The sequence below is a fragment of the Procambarus clarkii genome, chromosome 31 (assembly GCF_040958095.1).
Source record: "Procambarus clarkii isolate CNS0578487 chromosome 31, FALCON_Pclarkii_2.0, whole genome shotgun sequence".
NCBI lineage: Eukaryota > Metazoa > Arthropoda > Malacostraca > Decapoda > Cambaridae > Procambarus > Procambarus clarkii.
Genome location: NC_091180.1, coordinates 5,746,071 through 5,764,864, shown reverse-complemented (window position 1 = coordinate 5,764,864; position 18,794 = coordinate 5,746,071). Strand labels below are relative to the sequence as shown.

At 39.7% G+C, this 18,794-nt stretch overlaps 1 non-coding gene across 1 annotated transcript; it reads left to right on the top strand.

Moving 5' to 3' along the window:
- The first annotated feature begins 4,685 nt into the window (after positions 1-4,685).
- TRNAY-GUA (transfer RNA tyrosine (anticodon GUA)) lies at positions 4,686-4,759 on the top strand. Its single transcript has one exon. It is a non-coding gene; the product is annotated as a tRNA-Tyr (tRNA).
- Positions 4,760-18,794: the final 14,035 nt, after the last annotated feature.

The following is an 18,794-nucleotide window of genomic DNA, read 5'->3' as shown; positions in this document are numbered from 1 at the left end:
TTAGGCTACACAGTGAATCAGCTTTAGACAATCTTACAGAGGCACTTTACAATATTAACTGGGATTCTGAATTCAATAATACCCATGATATAAATTCATTAGCTAACCTCTTCATCTCCAAAACTCTAAGCCTCTACAACATTCATTGTCCCCTTCTTACCAAGCAAGTAACTGACAAAAGATTAAACAATCCATGGCTCACAAGTGGCATTCTCAACTCAATCAACAAGAAACATGAATATGAAAAGAAAGTTAGGATTGGCCTAGTTTCAAAGGAAGTAGCTAAAAGGTACTCATCAATGCTTACCAGTATCATAAGAAAGGCAAAACTTGCATATTATGTCAATAGATTCAATGAAGCAAAAGGCAACATGAAAAGCACTTGGAAAACTATCTCTAGTATCCTAGGAACTAAACAACACTCACATAACCAAATAAAACTCTACAAGGATGGGGGTATACCGTCAACTGACTTAGAAATGGCAAATGAATTTAATAGTTTCTTTTCATCGGTTGGTGCTAATCTTGCCAGTAAAATCCCACAGACTCAGACACATATTAACACATATCTCTCAGGCAGCTATCCAAACTCTCTTCTCCTTTCACCAATCAGCCCGGCAGATGTTGTGTCCATCATACATTCTCTAAAAACCAAGGCAGGGAACACCAGTGAAATTCCGTCCATTGTGTACAAGAGAGCCTCCCATGCCCTTTCCTCACCCATAGCACTACTGTTCAACAAATCTATAGAGTATCACACCTTCCCTGATATCCTCAAAAAAGCAAGAGTAACGCCAGTCCATAAAGGAGGCAATCCGGCGGACATAAACAATTATAGACCAATATCAAATCTACCCATTCTATCAAAAATATTTGAAAAAATTATTTACAAACAGCTCTATTCCTACCTCGTAAAATTCGACATACTCAGCCCCTGCCAGTTTGGCTTCCGGTCCCAAAAGAGCACCAATGATGCAATCATTAGTCTCCTTGACATTATCTACTCAGCCCTTGACAAAAATGAGTTTCCGATTGGACTCTTCATTGACCTAAGAAAAGCCTTTGATACTGTTAATCACAACTACCTCTTACTTAAACTCCAGCATTATGGAATCCGAGGCCTTGCCCTTGACTACATCCGATCCTATCTTAGTGACAGACACCAATATGTAACCATCAATGATACAACTTCTTCCACTCTACCAATTACCGTTGGAGTGCCACAGGGCAGCATCTTAGGACCTCTTCTATTTCTTATATATATAAACGATCTGCCTAATGTCTCTAATATTCTCAAACCTATATTGTTTGCTGACGATACTACCCTTATCTACTCAAACCTCAACCCACATACACTAAATAATGTTGTGAATAATGAATTAAAAAAAGTCCACTTATGGATGTCAACGAACAAACTAACATTAAACATCGAAAAGACTTACTACATCTTATTTGGAAGCAAATCATCAAATGCAATTCAGCTACAGATAGACAACATTAACATCAGTAATAAAAATGATGGCAAGTTTCTTGGCCTATTCCTAGACAAGAGACTCAACTTCAGCACCCACATTCAACACATAACTAAGAAAGTCTCTAAGACAGTTGGTATACTCTCCAAAATCAGATATTATGTTCCTAACTCTGCTCTCCTCTCACTATATTATGCACTAATCTACCCCTATCTTAATTATGGTATCTGTGCATGGGGGTCTACCACTGCAAACCACCTTAAGCCCATCATCACACAGCAAAAATCTGCTATCAGAATAATAACTAACTCTGCTTTCAGACAACACTCAGCTCCCTTGTTTAAATCCCTAAACTTGCTAAATATTAACTCCCTCCACACATTCTCTTGTGTCAACTACATTTACAAAACCCTGTTCTTAAATGCAAACCATGCTCTTAACTCTCCCTGGACAGATGTAATAGGACCCATTATCACCACACCAGAAATAAATATCTCTTTGATATCCCCAGGGTCAAACTTAATCTGTGTAAACACTCTATGCAAATTAAGGGACCTAGTCTATGGAACTCACTCCCTAGTGAATTGAAAAACTGTAAAACTTTTGCCTTATTTAAAAGCAAAACCAAAAAGTACCTAACTTCATCTATTTAGTTTCCTACACTGAGCTTTAAATTTGCTCTGTACCTAGTGTTACCCAATCTCCTAATTTTTATGTAATATCAAACAACCTTATAATTGTGTTCATTGCTGTCTTCTTTTATGTGCTAGCCATATGCTGTATTGTGACTACCAATTTTTGTCAACTACCATCCAAGCTGTCATTGCAATCAATCTTATATTGTTTCTGCTGTATTGTGCCTACCAATTTGTTGTCAACTACCATTTTAAGCTGTCATTGCAATCAATCATAGCTACCTATGTGCTTTAATATACTGTACCTATAATTTTCTCTCATCTTTTTTTTCATTCCATGTAATCTGTTATCATTTTTTTGTCTATAAATTTTGCAAGTATTTACTTCCTTAAAATTTTCTTAGATTAAGGACCTGCCCGAAACGCTGCGCGTGCTAGTGGCTTTACAAGACTGTAATTACCATATTTGTATCCTCACATTCCTTATGTACATTCTTGTATATGCATAAATAAAAAATAAAAAATAAAATAATAATTGATGGCTACACATTGGTGTCTATCACTAAGATAGGATTGGATATAGTCCAGTGCATGGCCTCGGATTCCATAATGATGGAGTTTACATAAGAGGTAATCGTGATTAACAGTATCAAAGGCCTTTCTCAGGTCAATGAAGAGTCCAATTGGAAACTCATTTTTGTCAAGGGCTGAGTAAATTATATCAAGGAGACTAAAAATTGCATCGTTGGTACTCTTTTGAGAGCGGAAGCCAAACTGACAGGGGCTAAGAATGTAAAATTTTACGAGGTAGGAGTAGAGCTGTTTGTAGATAATTTGTTCAAATATTTTTGATAGTATGGGTAGGTTCGATATTGGTCTGTAGTTGTTTATGTCTGACGGATTACCTCCTTTATGAACTGGCGTTACTCTTGCGTTTTTAAGGATATCAGGGAAGGTATGACACTCAAGGGATTTGTTGAACAGCAGAGCTATAGGTGGCGCAAGGGCATGGGAGGCGCTCTTGTATACAATGGATGGGATTTCACTGATGTTCCCAGCTTTGGTTTTTAGTGAGTGTATGATGGACACAACATCTGACGGGCTGACTGGTGAGAGGAGAAGAGAGTTTGGATAGCTGCCTGAGAGATATGTGTTGATATGTGTCTGAGTCTGTGGGATTTTACTTGCAAGGTTAGCACCAACCGATGAAAAGAAGCTATTAAATTCATTCGCCATTTCTAAGTCAGATGACAGTGTAAGGCCATCCTTAGAGAGTGTTATATGGTTGTGGGAGTGTTGTTTAGTTCCCAGGATGTTAGAGATGGTATTCCATGTGCTTTTCATGTTGCCTTTTGCTTCTTTGAATCTAGTCTCATAATATGAAAGTTTTGCTTTTCTTATGATACTGGTAAGCACTGATGAGTACCTTTTAACTACTTCCATTGAAACTAGGCCACTCCTAAATTTCTTTTCGTATTCATGTTTTTTGTTGATTGATTTAATTATGCCACTTGTGAGCCACGGGTTATTTTTTCTTTTATCAGTTACTTGTTTGGTAAGGAGGGGACAGTGAGTGTTGTAGAGGCTTAGAGTTTTGGAGAGAAAGAGGTTAGTTGATGAGTTTATATCCTGTGAATTATTAAATTCAGATTCCCAGTTAATATTGTGAAGTGCATTAGAGAGATTGCCTAAAGCTGATTCACTATGTAGCCTGAATGAAAGTTTTTTGGTTTCTGGTGGTGATGTGTCAATGTTTGCTATGAGGAAGGTAGGATAGTGGTCAGTTGTTCTGTCATAAATTACCCCAGATGTAAGGGGAGCTGTTATATTAGTCCATAGGTGATCCAGGGTAGTGGCAGATGTTTGCCAGAGGTTGATACGGGGGAGAAGCTGTCACCCATGTAGCAGGGTCCCCTCTCCACAGCACAGAACGTCTCCATTGGAAAGGCAAACACCAATAAGATTGGTTCCAGCGCCGTCACAGGAACTGTCAGAACGAGGTTGAAGGCAACAAGGAACTGCCCCCAGGGGGCTCCAGCTCCGGAGTTAACCTCGAAGTTGGTAAAAGAAGGCACAGCCGTAACTGTCTCTATTTTCTGCTTGTCACAACTTGTGATAAAGTTGTTACATCTTGGCTTAACGTGTTTATGACGTATTATAACGTTGTTACAACTTGCTATATTGGTTGTTATGACTGGTTAGGAGGTGTTAAAACTTGTTCGAACGATGTACCTAGGGACTCCAACCCCAGAGTCTTTTTTGTGGGGGGAAAGGAGGATAATTAGGGAAGAAAGAATAGGAAGAAACTGAGGAAAAATGGGGGAACCATTGACAAGCTGCCGGCTTCCCGTCTCCGTCGTGACCACTAGACACAAGGTTACTTTAGGCATTAGGACACTATTGGAATTCTCATCATCAGGAAAAGATCATCAAGGCAAATGGGGGGGATCTTCGACAAGCCGCCGGCCTCCTGTCCTCATCGAGGCCACTATTTGTAGCTCTCAAACTCAGATAATTATCACACTTCGATATCTAAGTAATTCCGCCTTATTACAAATTTGTTTAGTACGTTCCTCGAGCCTCCATGGCACAATTGGTTAGCGCGTTCGGCTGTAAACCGAAAGGTTGGTGGTTCGAGCCCACCCTGGGGCGATTATTTAGGCCAACTCTAGGGGTTGACCTCAGACAAGACCGACATAACACACTTGACAGCGATGTCACACTTGGCCCCGTGATCCAGCCCGTCCTCCTCAAGTCTCCCAACGTCAACAAACTCTCGCGCGTAAGTGACCTTATCCTAACACAACAGAGAACGGCACAGTATGTCAACGTCGCGACCCATCCTCCTGTTTAGACAATAGTTGTTGTATATGCACCATAGTACAAACGTTGACGTACTAAGTCATTAGATAATAGAACTTACTAATCACTATAGTCTGAATTCTTAATTATAGACTCTTTATAGTCGGAAGTGAAGTATATAGCACTAATCACTTTATAGTCTGAAAAAATAAAGCTAAAAAAAAAAATGTATATTCCTAGGTCTAGTATAGCACACATATGTACGATATTAGGCCTCAGATAGAGTGTATTAGGCCTAGGAAGGTTCAGTTGGTTAAGGTTGTCTTTGCAATATAAATTCAAAACCTTTTCCGGTTTGTCAGTCAGTCAGGTGCTGTCACAGTGAGAGGTTGTGTTAGCTGGAGCTCTGGAGTAACATTATTATTGCAATAATGGAAGGATTAGTTAATGATTTGGTGAGTTTGGTTGGAGCTCTGAGAGCAGAGATGGATTCCCTGCGGGAGGAGGTACGACGGCTGAGACTTCGAGAGGAAACGAAGGAGGAGACCAGTGTTGACGAGACCTCATCGTGGAGAGTAGTGAAAGACAGGGGTCTTAAGAAGACCTTGACAAGGCCGCCTACAGACGCCCTAAGGACGGGCGTGTTGGAGGACGAGTGCTGTAGTGCGCCTGCAGCGAGGAAATCAGCGAGGAACGGCGGAGCGCAGGCCCCTTAGGCTGCTCAGAAAGTTAGGGCGGTACCGAAGCGAATTTTGGTTGTGGGAGATTCCCAGGTGAGGTATTTAGACAGAACGTTTTGTGCCAGAGATAGGGAGAACAGATTAAGGGTTTGCTATCCGGGAGCTGGAATTGGTGATATTGTTGAAAACATGAATGATATTATGACGGGAAATGGGAACAAACCCATTATTTGTATTAGTGCAGGGGGTAATGATGTTGGGCGAGTTAGGAGTGAGGAACTAATACAGAGATTTAGGACAGCCATTGAATTAGTTAGGAGCAAGGGAGGAATCCCGATCATATGTGGCATTCTTCCAAGAAAGGGAGTGGGAAATGAATGGATGTCGAGGGCACTTGGTGTCAATTGCCGGCTGGAAAGATATTGCAAATCAAATGCAATATCTTTCATAGACAACTGGGAACGCTTCCATGGAAGAAATGAAATGTATGCTCGTGATGGGGTGCATCTATCGAGGGCTGGGGTTGTTGCTGTTGCGAACTCGTTGGAACCAGTGGTTAGAGGTGTTTGTTTGGGTTTAAACTGTTAGTAGATAGTGGTATGGGAATTGATTTGGAGGAAGGAGGTAATAAAAGTATGTGTTCGTGGGAGAAAAGAATTGGCAAAATGATCAGGGAAAGAAAAGGGCCTCAAAATAACAATTCACTTAGGATATATTACACTAACAGTAGAAGTCTAAGAAATAAAATTAATGAATTAAATGCTCTTGTCTGCACAGAAAAAATAGATATTATTGCACTTACCGAAACGTGGATGAACGTAGAAAATAGAGAACTATTAGCTGAATATCAGCTAAATGGATTTAAACTATTACACACAGATAGATATATTAGACGAGGAGGTTATCTTGAGGTTATCTTGAGATGATTTCGGGGCTTTAGTGTCCCCGCGGCCCGGTCCTCGACCAGGCCTCCACCCCCAGGAAGCAGCCCGTGACAGCTGACTAACTCCCAGGTACCTATTTACTGCTAGGTAACAGGGGCATTCAGGGTGAAAGAAACTTTGCCCATTTGTTTCTGCCTCGTGCGGGAATCGAACCCGCGCCACAGAATTACGAGTCCTGCGCGCTATCCACCAGGCTACGAGGCCCCTTAGGAGGGGGAGTAGCCATATATGTTAGGGACAATTTGAAATGTAGTCTCAAAGAGGGAATCAAAACTGAGCCACACACAGAAACTATTTGGATAGAATTAAACGAAAAAGCAAATAATATTATAATAGGAGTTATATATAGGCCACCAAATTTAGACAGAATGGAAGCAAAGCATCTATGGAATGAAATATCTAGAGCATCTAGATCTAACAGTATTTATGTCATGGGTGACTTTAATTTTAGTGGAATAAACTGGGTGAACAAAACAGGGAATAGTGAAGCAGAAGATTTTCTAGAATTAATTGACGATTGCTTTCTTACGCAACACATTAAGGAACCAACGCCGGAAAATAATATTTTAGATTTAGTGTTAACTAACAGGGAAACACAAATTAATGACATCGACATAGGGAGTGAGCTAGGGAACAGTGATCACAAAGTAATCAGATTTAGCATAGAATGGAATAGACCTGTAGGAGAAAATTCTGTTAAAGTGCCAGATTTTCTAAAAGCTGATTTTAATAGCCTAAGAAATTTTTTGGGTCAAATAGATTGGAAACTCTTGGGTATGGAGTGTGGGCCGGTCTTAGAGCGAGACATGAACCCAGCGATAGGTGACGTAAAAGGGGATTTCGGTGTGGATTTAATATATAACTTATTTAAGAATATTCTAAACAAAGCACAGGAACGTAGGAATACAGGAATACCATACACAGGAATACCATACAAATTGAATAGGTCGAATACTAATGACCCAAAGTGGATAACAAATAATTTAAAGAACCTTATAGGTAAAAAGAGAGCTTGGTACAAAAGGATTAAGAATGGGGAAGTCAGGTTAGAACAGGAATTCATACAACTGGTTAGAAATCTGTATTTACTAAAGAAGAACTTAACAATATGCCTTCAGCCGAACAAGTCTATGTGGGTGGGGGTGAGGACAGGTTGACTAGTTTAGCAGTTACAAGGGAGGATGTAATTAAACAATTAGAAAAACTAAAACCAAACAAATCCCCAGGGCCGGATGAAGTGTTTGCCAGGGTGCTTAAAGAATGCAAAGAGGAGCTTTCCGAGCCATTGTCTACCATATTTAATAAATCAATAGAGTCAGGCAGAGTGCCAGAGTCATGGAAGGTAGCTAATGTGGTACCAATTTTTAAGAGAGGAGATAGATCACTTGCGTCAAACTATCGGCCAATTAGCCTAACGTCTATTGTGGGAAAGTTACTTGAATCAATAATTGCAAATACAATTCGTCTCCATCTTGAAAAACATAAATTAATAAATGAGTCGCAACATGGTTTTACAAATGGCCGTTCATGTTTAACAAATTTGCTAACTTTTTATTCCAGCATAGTTGAGGCAGTTGATAGTGGTAAGGATTGTGATGTTGTGTACCTTGACTTTAGCAAAGCTTTTGATACAGTGCCACATAAAAGACTAATTAAAAAAATAGAAGCTCATGGTATTGGGGGTGCTATATTAACTTGGATTAGGGCATGGCTATTCCAAAGGAAACAGAGAGTTAATATAAATGGGGTTAAGTCAGAGTGGGATAATGTTGTTAGTGGAGTACCTCAGGGCTCTGTCCTGGGACCTCTTATGTTCTTAAATTATTTAGATTCAGGTTTGAGTAGCAACATTTGCAAATTTGCCGATGATACGAAAATCGGTAGGGAAATTAATTAGGAGGAAGACTCACTATCACTTCAAGTTGATCTAGATAAGGTTTAGAAATGGTCAAAGGATTGGCAAATGCAGTTTAATGCTGATAAATGTAAAGTTCTGAGGCTAGGTAATGATGATAGAGTTACAAGATACGAGCTAGATGGTGTTGAGATTGCGAAGTCGGATTGCGAAAGGGATCTGGGAGTTATGATTAGTAAGAATTTAAAACAAAAGGATCAATGCATGAATGTTCGAAATAAGGCGAATAGGACACTGGGATTTATTAATCGAAGCGTTAGTAACAAGACACCTGGTGTGGTTCTTAAGCTATATCTTGCTCTGGTTAGGCCCCATTTAGATTATGCAGTTCAGTTTTGGTCGTCGTATTATAGAATGGATATAAATTCACTTGAACGTGTCCAACGTAGGATGACTAAGTTAATTCCCCAAATTAGAAATCTTTCATATGAAGAAAGATTAACAAAGCTTAAGTTGCATTCACTGGAAAGGCGAAGAGTTAGGGGTGACATGATAGAGGTTTACAAGTGGATGAATGGACATAACAGGGGGGATATTAATAGGGTATTAAAAATATCAACACAAGACAGAACACGAAACAATGGGTATAAATTGGATAAGTTTAGATTTAGGAAAGACTTGGGTAAATACTGGTTCAGTAACAGGGTTGTTGATTTGTGGAACCAATTGCCCCGTAACGTGGTGGAGGTGGTGTCCCTCGATTGTTCCAAGTGCGGGTTGGACAAGTATATGAGTGGGATTGGGTGGTTATAGAATAGGAGCTGCCTCGTATGGGCCAATAGCCCTTCTGCAGTTACCTTTGTTCTTATGTTCTTATGTCTAAATTCAATAGTTCAGATTTCTACTTTGTAATTGTGTTGTTCGTCGACATATTTACTTTGGTCCTCATCGTTACTATAAGTACTACCAACACAAGAGGATGGGCTGCAGTTTCACGAGCCGCTACCATTTTCTAGTACGACAATTGTTGGTCTTGGGAAGAGTATTCGTCAAAAGGCGCCGTTCTATTAGGAGGACGGGTTGAACATCTACATACCGAGTTTTGGCGGCATAACACAACAATTTAGAAAATAATATATAATTATAAACAGCCTCCCAGTCCTTTGGAGCTCATCAACTGTTTAATATGTGTAAAGTCGCCAAAGATTGAGATAACATGTTCGTAAGTACTTGCGTAACTGACTGATGAATCTAGGTCCAGACACTAAATTTAATTCTTATACCTGGAATGTTTACATGCAAGAAGAGTTGCTATAGACCTCAACAAACACGACAGATCAGCCTCCAGGGCTGAGTGGATCCCATACTTATCCAAGGCAAGACAACAACATCTCTTTCTAGGCGTTTAACGATGCATAAGCAACAGGGCTCCATTAAGGAACATATAATCTCTTCCCACAACCAAACCATCGACAGAGAAATCCTAGTAAACAACACAGAAATCATCGATAGATACAGCGATAGCAGGCGGCTTGACGTCTGCGAGGCTCTACACATCAAGAAGTCAACACCAGCAATCAACAGCCAATTAATGCACAACTATATTCTACCCACCTCAAGACTCCGCTCCAATATAGAAGCATCAAGAAATATGGACCAATAGGCTTTCTACAAATCACTTCCATTCAATACCCATTGTTTCGTGTTCTGTCTTGTGTTTAGGAATTTAATACCCTATTAATACCACCTCACCCCATCCACCTCACTCAAATGTAGATATAAACAAATCGAAGATGTGTAAGTTCTATTCAGTTGTGTATGTGTAAGCTAAAGTCTTTGAAAATGTAATAAGTTTTACGAAACGCGCTCAAGTGTCGCGTCAGACTAGAAATAAAAATGAATTTTGGAGAACTGATTTTTGAATTACCACCAACAGTGAAAAGAAACGTACGAAAGATCGAGAAAATTCGTGTTAGAATTATTAATCTTACTTTTTCGGTCATATTTAATAATATATGTCTACAGGAAAGACTGCTACCAAAATATACTAAATATATATATATATATATATATATATATATATATATATATATATATATATATATATATATATATGTCGTACCTAATAGCCAGAACGCACTTCTATGCCTACTATTCAAGGCCCGATTTGCCTAATAAGCCAAGTTTTCATGAATTAATTGTTTTTCGACTACCTAACCTACCTAACCTAACCTAACCTACCTTTTTCGGCTACCTAACCTAACCTTACCTATAAAGATAGGTTAGGTTAGGTTAGGTAGGGTTGGTTAGGTTTGGTCATATATCTACGTTATTTTTAACTCCAATAAAAAAAAATTGACCTCATACATAATGAAATGGGTAGCTTTATCATTTCATAAGAAAAAAATTAGAGAAAATATATTAATTCATGAAAACTTGGCTTATTAGGCAAATCGGGCCTTGAATAGTAGGCATAGAAGTGCGTTCTGGCTATTAGGTACGACATATATATATATATATATATATATATATATATATATATATATATATATATATATATATATATATATATATATTAGTATATTTTGGTAGCAGTCTTTCCTGTAGACATATATTATTAAATATGACTGAAAAAGTAAGATTAATAATTCTAACACGAATTTTCTCAATCTTTCGTACATTACGCTTCACTGTTGGAGGTAAATCAAAAATCACTTCTCCAAAATTCATTTTTATTTCTAGTCTGACGCGACACGGGCGCGTTTCGTAAAACTTATTACATTTTCAAAGACTTCACAAATACACAACTGATTAGAACTTGCGTTTCCCTGATTTTATATCTACATTTGAGTGAGGTGGGAAGGGTGATGTGGCATTAACACAAGACAGAACACTAGGGGATATTAATAGGGTATTAAAAGTATCAACACAAGACAGAACAGAAACAATGGGTATTGAATAGAAGTGTTTGTAGAAAGCCTATTGGTCCATATTTCTTGATGCTTCTATATTGGAGCGGAGTCTTGAGGTGGGTAGAATATAGTTGTGCAATAATTGGCTGTTGATTGCTGGTGTTGACTTCTTGATGTGTAGTGCCTCGCAAACGTCAAGCCGCCTGCTATCGCTGTATCTATCGATGATTTCTGTGTTGTTTACTAGGATTTCTCTGGCGATGGTTTGGTTATGGGAAGAGATTATATGTTCCTTAATGGAGCCCTGTTGCTTATGCATCGTTAAACGCCTAGAAAGAGATGTTGTTGTCTTGCCTATATACTGGTTTTTTTGGAGCTTACAGTCCCCAAGTGGGCATTTGAAGGCATAGACGACGTTAGTCTCTTTTAAAGCGTTCTGTTTTGTGTCTGGAGAGTTTCTCATGAGTAGGCTGGCCGTTTTTCTGGTTTTATAGTAAATCGTCAGTTGTATCCTCTTGACTTCAGCCTGAAGTCTCCAAAGGAATTTGTGGACTTACTGCGGGGCGCACGGGCCACAGGGATAAGAGCCTCGTTGGACGTAGAATCGCTGTTTACCAACGTACCTGTGGACGAGACAATCGGAATGATAGCCGACAGAGTGTATCGTGATCCAGCCTGTACTCCTCTTGACATGCCAGAAAGTATTCTGAGGAAACTACTCCAAGCTTGTACTAAAGAGGCACCCTTCTTGAGCCCGGATGGGCACATGTATAAGCAAGTAGATGGGGTCGCCATGGGTTCTCCCCTAGGTGTCCTGTTTGCAAACTTCTACATGGGTACCATCGAGCAAAAAGTCTTAGTCGACATGAACTTGAAACCGGCCATATACTGCAGGTATGTTGACGACATTTTTACACAGGTACCTGATGTCAGACATCTGCAGGAGCTGAAGGAGGCATTTGAGCAGAGTTCCGTGCTGCGTTTCACTTACGAGACGGAAAAGGATGGGAAGCTGCCTTTTCTAGATGTAACAGTCATGGAAAAGGGCGGAGGTTTCCACACTGCAGTCTACACAAAGGAAACAAACATAGGAATGTGCCTAAATGCCAACAGCGACTGCCCTGACAGGTACAAGAGGAGTGTTGTTAACACATACGTCGACCGTGCTCTCAGCCACAGCTCAGAATGGAAGCAAGTCGACGAAGAACTCTGTAGGGTAAGGCAGGTCCTAGTCAATAACGGCTTCTCCAATGGTTTCATCGAAGACATCATAAGAAGGAAAGTGAAAAGCCATGCAACCTCCGAAGAGACAACTAACACAACACCTATACCCCCTATTAGACTATTTTACAGGAACTTCTTTTCCACAGCTCATAAAACGGAGGAAAGGGTCCTGAAAGATATTGTTAATAGAAACGTTATCCCTACAGACAAAAATCAGAGGATACAACTGACGATTTACTATAAAACCAGAAAAACGGCCAGCCTACTCATGAGAAACTCTCCAGACACAAAACAGAACGCTTTAAAAGAGACTAACGTCGTCTATGCCTTCAAATGCCCACTTGGGGACTGTAAGCTCCAAAAAACCCAGTATATAGGCAAGACAACAACATCTCTTTCTAGGCGTTTAACGATGCATAAGCAACAGGGCTCCATTAAGGAACATATAATCTCTTCCCATAACCAAACCATCGCCAGAGAAATCCTAGTAAACAACACAGAAATCATCGATAGATACAGCGATAGCAGGCGGCTTGACGTTTGCGAGGCACTACACATCAAGAAGTCAACACCAGCAATCAACAGCCAATTATTGCACAACTATATTCTACCCACCTCAAGACTCCGCTCCAATATAGAAGCATCAAGAAATATGGACCAATAGGCTTTCTACAAACACTTCTATTCAATACCCATTTTTTCTGTTCTGTCTTGTGTTGATACTTTTAATACCCTATTAATATCCCCTAGTGTTCTGTCTTGTGTTAATGCCACATCACCCTTCCCACCTCACTCAAATGTAGATATAAAATCAGGGAAACGCAAGTTCTAATCAGTTGTGTATTTGTGAAGTCTTTGAAAATGTAATAAGTTTTACGAAACGCGCCCGTGTCGCGTCAGACTAGAAATAAAAATGAATTTTGGAGAAGTGATTTTTGATTTACCTCCAACAGTGAAGCGTAATGTACGAAAGATTGAGAAAATTCGTGTTAGAATTATAAATCTTACTTTTTCGGTCATATTTAATAATATATATATATATATATATATATATATATATATATATATATATATATATATATATATATATATATATATATATATATATATATATATATATATATATATATATATATATAGATAATTGACAATTTAGACCATCCTAAAGATGGCTACATTAACCTGAGTTCTTATGATCTTACCCAGGACCAACGAGACCTCTTAAATCTTGGTCTAAATTGTCAAATCTTATCTAAACCAAAGATGCATCAAAAACGCCTGGAAATCGAAATGCTTCTGGACGATATCCATAAGCTAGAAGACAACAAAAAAGTCATCACCACTGACACACTTCAAGCTGAACTACTTGCAGAAGCAGGGAAAAAACGAGGAACATATTCATCTACAATCTTAACCCCACGACTCAAAGAAGCAGCGAAACAACTAAAAAATCTGAAAGACGTAACAATAAGAAAAGCCGACAAAAGAGCAGCATATGTATTGATTCCTACCCATGATTACATGAACAAAATTAGCGACATCCTTAGTGACGACTCCAAATTTCAACGAATCACGAGGAACCCCGTAGAAGACCTTAAGCGGAAAGTAAACAAAACAATTACAGCAATTAACGCAAAGAAAGGTAGTGTGCATTTCAATAAACTTCAAGGCGACTATGGCTTAGGATATGCCTACGGCAATGTTAAGACGCATAAACCAGGTAACCCACTACGCCCTATAATCAGCCAAATACCAACCCCAACTTATCACCTGGCAAAGAAACTCAATGAACTCCTAACTCCATACACTCCAAGTAAGTTTAGTCTACAATCATCAGCAGATTTCCTAGAATTGATCAAATCTACCCAGCCCGATGGTATCATCGCTTCCCTGGACGTTGAATCCCTATTTACCAACGTCCCAGTCGACACAACCATAGGAATGATACTGGACAGAGTATACAGAGACGAGAGCACCCCCAAATTAGACATACCTGAGCCACACTTGAAAAGTCTTCTCGAAGCATATACAAAGGAAGCCCCTTTCATCAGTCCACAAGGAGACATGTATTTACAAATAGACGGAGTAGCAATGGGCTCCCCCTTAGGAGTTTTATTTGCTAATTTTTATATGGGAACCATCGAAGACAGGGTCTTCAGTAGCAGACAAAAACCAACTGTATACTGCCGTTATGTAGATGACATTTTTTTTTTTGTTTAATCAACACTGTTTGTCAACCTATTGTATTTGTGCTGCTTTTTCAGTCATGTTCCCCCTTTTTTTTATCTTTATTTGTATTTGTTCTCAACACTTTTTATTCTTTATGCTCAATTAGTATTAAGTTCTAGATATTAATGTTTTTCTTGCCCGAAACCCATTGCGTAATAGTGGCTTTAGGCATTGTATGTACTAGCTCTATCTATATATCAATCCATTAATGTAACATCACTTGTATGTATGTATATACCTTACCTGAATAAACATATTTATTTATTATATTTATTTATTTATTTACATATTCGTAATAGTAAAAGACTCAGATGAACTAATTGACCTAAAAAGACACCTAGAGAGAGAGTCAGTACTCCGATTTACACATGAAAATAGTGAAAATAACAGTCTGCCATTCCTGGATGTACTAATAACAAAAACAGGAACCTCTTTAAGCACCAACGTATATACCAAGCCCACCAACATAGGATTATGCCTGAACGGTAGAAGTGAGTGCCCCCAAAGATACAAAACCAGTGTTCTCAATGCTTATATTCGTCGAGCGCTTACCCACTGCTCTGAATGGAGCAACGTGAGTAGAGAGTTTGAAAGAGTAACTCAGGTATTGGTGAACAACGGATATAGCAACGCGGAAATAAACGCTGCTATAAGAAGACACTTGGACCGTTGGTATAATTCAGAACCTAGAACAGAAACCACAACACCCCCAATAAAATTATATTACAAATCAACCATGCACAGTGAACATATAAAAGAGGAAAGAATAATGAAAGAAATAATCCGTAAAGGAGTAAAAAGCACTACTCCTAATCAAAACATAAACCTGATAATATTCTACAAAACCAAGAAGACTTCCAAACTCCTTATCAAAAACAGCCCGAAGCCGACGGAGAACCCTCTACAGCAGTCAAGCGTTGTATACATGTACACTTGCCCCCACGAAGGATGTAACCTTCAATGTAAGTACATAGGTATGACGTCGACCAAGCTGACGAGGCGTTTGACATGCCATCTTCAATCTGGTGCCCCTAGGAATCACATGAGACAAGCCCATGACATTACTCTAACCAGAGAAATGTTGAACAAGAATACCTGCATAATAGACAAAACCCAAGATGCAAGAAGATTACAAATTCTTGAGGCAATTCACATAAGAATAGAGCGACCTACCATGAACACCCAAATCACGGAACTATTTACTCTACCCACCATGAGAGTAAGGACAAGACAAGAACATATCGATGCCAACACAGAAGACAATGTCCAACATAATAGGCCAATTACACTGGATTAATCTTTGTGTTTAGATAGGAGCTGCCTCGTATGGGCCAATAAGCCTTCTGCAGCCTCTATGTTTCACCTCACATTTATCCCTTATGTATCCCCCCATGTTTTCACCTTTATTGTATTATCACCTGACCCAGTGCGGGTATAAAATCAACTAGTATTGTAAGATCTGTTCACTTGAGAATGAACCATGGAGGTTCGAAACGTTGTGCAAATTATATAAATAAGTGTAATACACTCTATAGTAAATCACTTCTTTTCTTCACCTCAAAAGTACGAAAATGAGTTTTGGAGAACTCCTATTTCAATTAAGCCCTGATGCTAAGAAAATAGTTAGAGGGATAGAAGCCCTAAACCAGAAAATAATAAACACAGAAAATAATAATATGCGGTCATATTCAATGAAACATGTATGAAAGAAAACCTGCTGCCTGCTATATATATATATATATATATATATATATATATATATATATATATATATATATATATATATATATATATATATATATATATATATATATATATATATATATATATATATATATATATATATATATATATATAGATCTAGATGGATCTAGATCTAGATGCTAGGATCTTGGGATTATCTTGGGATCTAGATGCTAGAGATGCCCGAAACGCATTGCGTAATAGTGGCTTTAGGCATTGTATGTACTAGCTCTATCTATATATCAATCCATTAATGTAACATCACTTGTATGTATATACCTTACCTGAATAAACATCTGAATCTGAATCTATATATATATATATATATATATATATATATATATATATATATATATATATATATATATATATATATATATATATATATATATATATGTGACGGTGTCCCACTCCTATATTTCTTCCTTCCCAGCTTAAAAGAGTCATATCTCCGTAACCTGAGTATTCTCTGATGTTCAGGGAACATTTTCATGTGTGGGAAAGCGTGGAGCGTGATTAAGCTGGCTGTAAAATGGCCAGTTAAGTTTGATAATGCAAAGAGCTTACGCCTCTTGGGGCACACGATGGAGCCGAGCCATCCTGTTTCCCGGTAAGGCGTCATGACTCCTTCCGGCACCTGATTGGCCAGGTAAGATCACGTGCCAGAAGTGACCAATGACGAGAGCCCTCGGGCAGTGTGGCGTCACGAGGTGGAGGGCTCTCTGGGCGGGAGAGTACGTCACGAGCCACCCTAGAGTGAAGACGCACTCGAGTGAGGTCCGGATCTAGATGCTAGAGAGCCCTTATCATTATATTTAAGCTTTGCTTCGATACTGCAGACAGTCTGGGAGGCCATCCAACTTCCGTGGAGTGCCCAGAAGCGAGGATGGGCCGGATTAGAGAGCCAAGAGCTCTATCAAGAGTCTGCAGCAGGGACGAATTTTTGGCTGGCGACGTCGTGGACGCCCAATGAACCACGTTATACACATCAAGCGAAAAGCTACGGCTGGGCCGAATCTACTGGCAGAAAGGCGAGGGGAAGCTGTGCTGGACTGCAAGGTGCCGACAGTGCCAGTGAGAGTGGAGGACGGCGAAGGCGCAGGTATCTGTCTCCAGTATCCCGGAGGAGAGGAGGGAGGCAGATCCTGTCGGGAATGAGCACAACGAAGATGCACGACCTCGAAGGCAACTGAGGAACCTGTGTGTGTGGGAACTGATCGTCGGGAGACCAGAAGCCAGAACCAGGAACCTCAACAGAGGACGAGTCGGCTTCGTGGATGGAATGAAGTAAGGTAGATAATTGTCCCTCTCTTTACCCCCTTTGATCTAGGCGAGCTAGTGTATTTTATATGTAGTGAATATTTCTTGCTATCTCATTGTCTAAGTGATAGTGTTAGGCTAGGAGCCAAGAAGCACATATAGGCATGAGTTGGTGCGTGTGAGCATTAATATATAGGGGCGTTAATTTTAGTGCATCTGGAAGTGGAGACTGGCTTTCGAGAGGCCAGAACGAATTTTGAAGAGGCTTAGCTGTGTGACAGTTGGACCCATCAGCTGATCATGTTGCCAGAGGCGCGAGGTGTGTGCCTGCCACTTGAGGAGTGGACCCAATCAGCTGACCGTGTTGCCAAAGACATGTGAGGAGTATTGCCGACAGCGGATGATTCCACTTATAGACATTTCTTTATGAAATTTATATGTATATATATACCTTTTCTTCAGTAAACTTTTAAACTAACTGATGAGTTTAAGTGAGCCTCCATTCTCTAGGGCTATTTTTGAGTAAGACCATTTATGACACCTTGCACTGCACGTGATATTGCATCCATAATTATGATAACCAATAAGACCCCTGACGTGTTGCTGGGACACGAGTATAAACACCCAGCTGGTGACCTGAGCAGACCAGATATCCAAGAGAGCGTCCCAGTGTCAGGATGGGCAGGTTCAGGTGTGTCACAGGTAGACTTGAACCTCTCCACTTGCTAGAGGTAGATATGAGGCCAGCCCTTAGCTGACTGAGAGAGACCAAGGGCGAGCAGTGGCGCCTGGTACTGAGGGGCTAAGATCTGTGGGACGACCCCAACCACAGGTAGGAAGGGGGTGAACCTTGACAGTGGTGACCTCGCCAGGATAATCAGACAACAGTGGGCAAAGGATTGCAAGTGCAGGGCAAATGTTAAGGTCGATATTGGTCTCAGTTTACCCTGCTCGCTAGTGTATTCCCTGTATACGGTTACTCAATAGCCTAGAGATGGAGTGTTATGGTTTTGGTCAGACAAACAATCTTCGTCCACA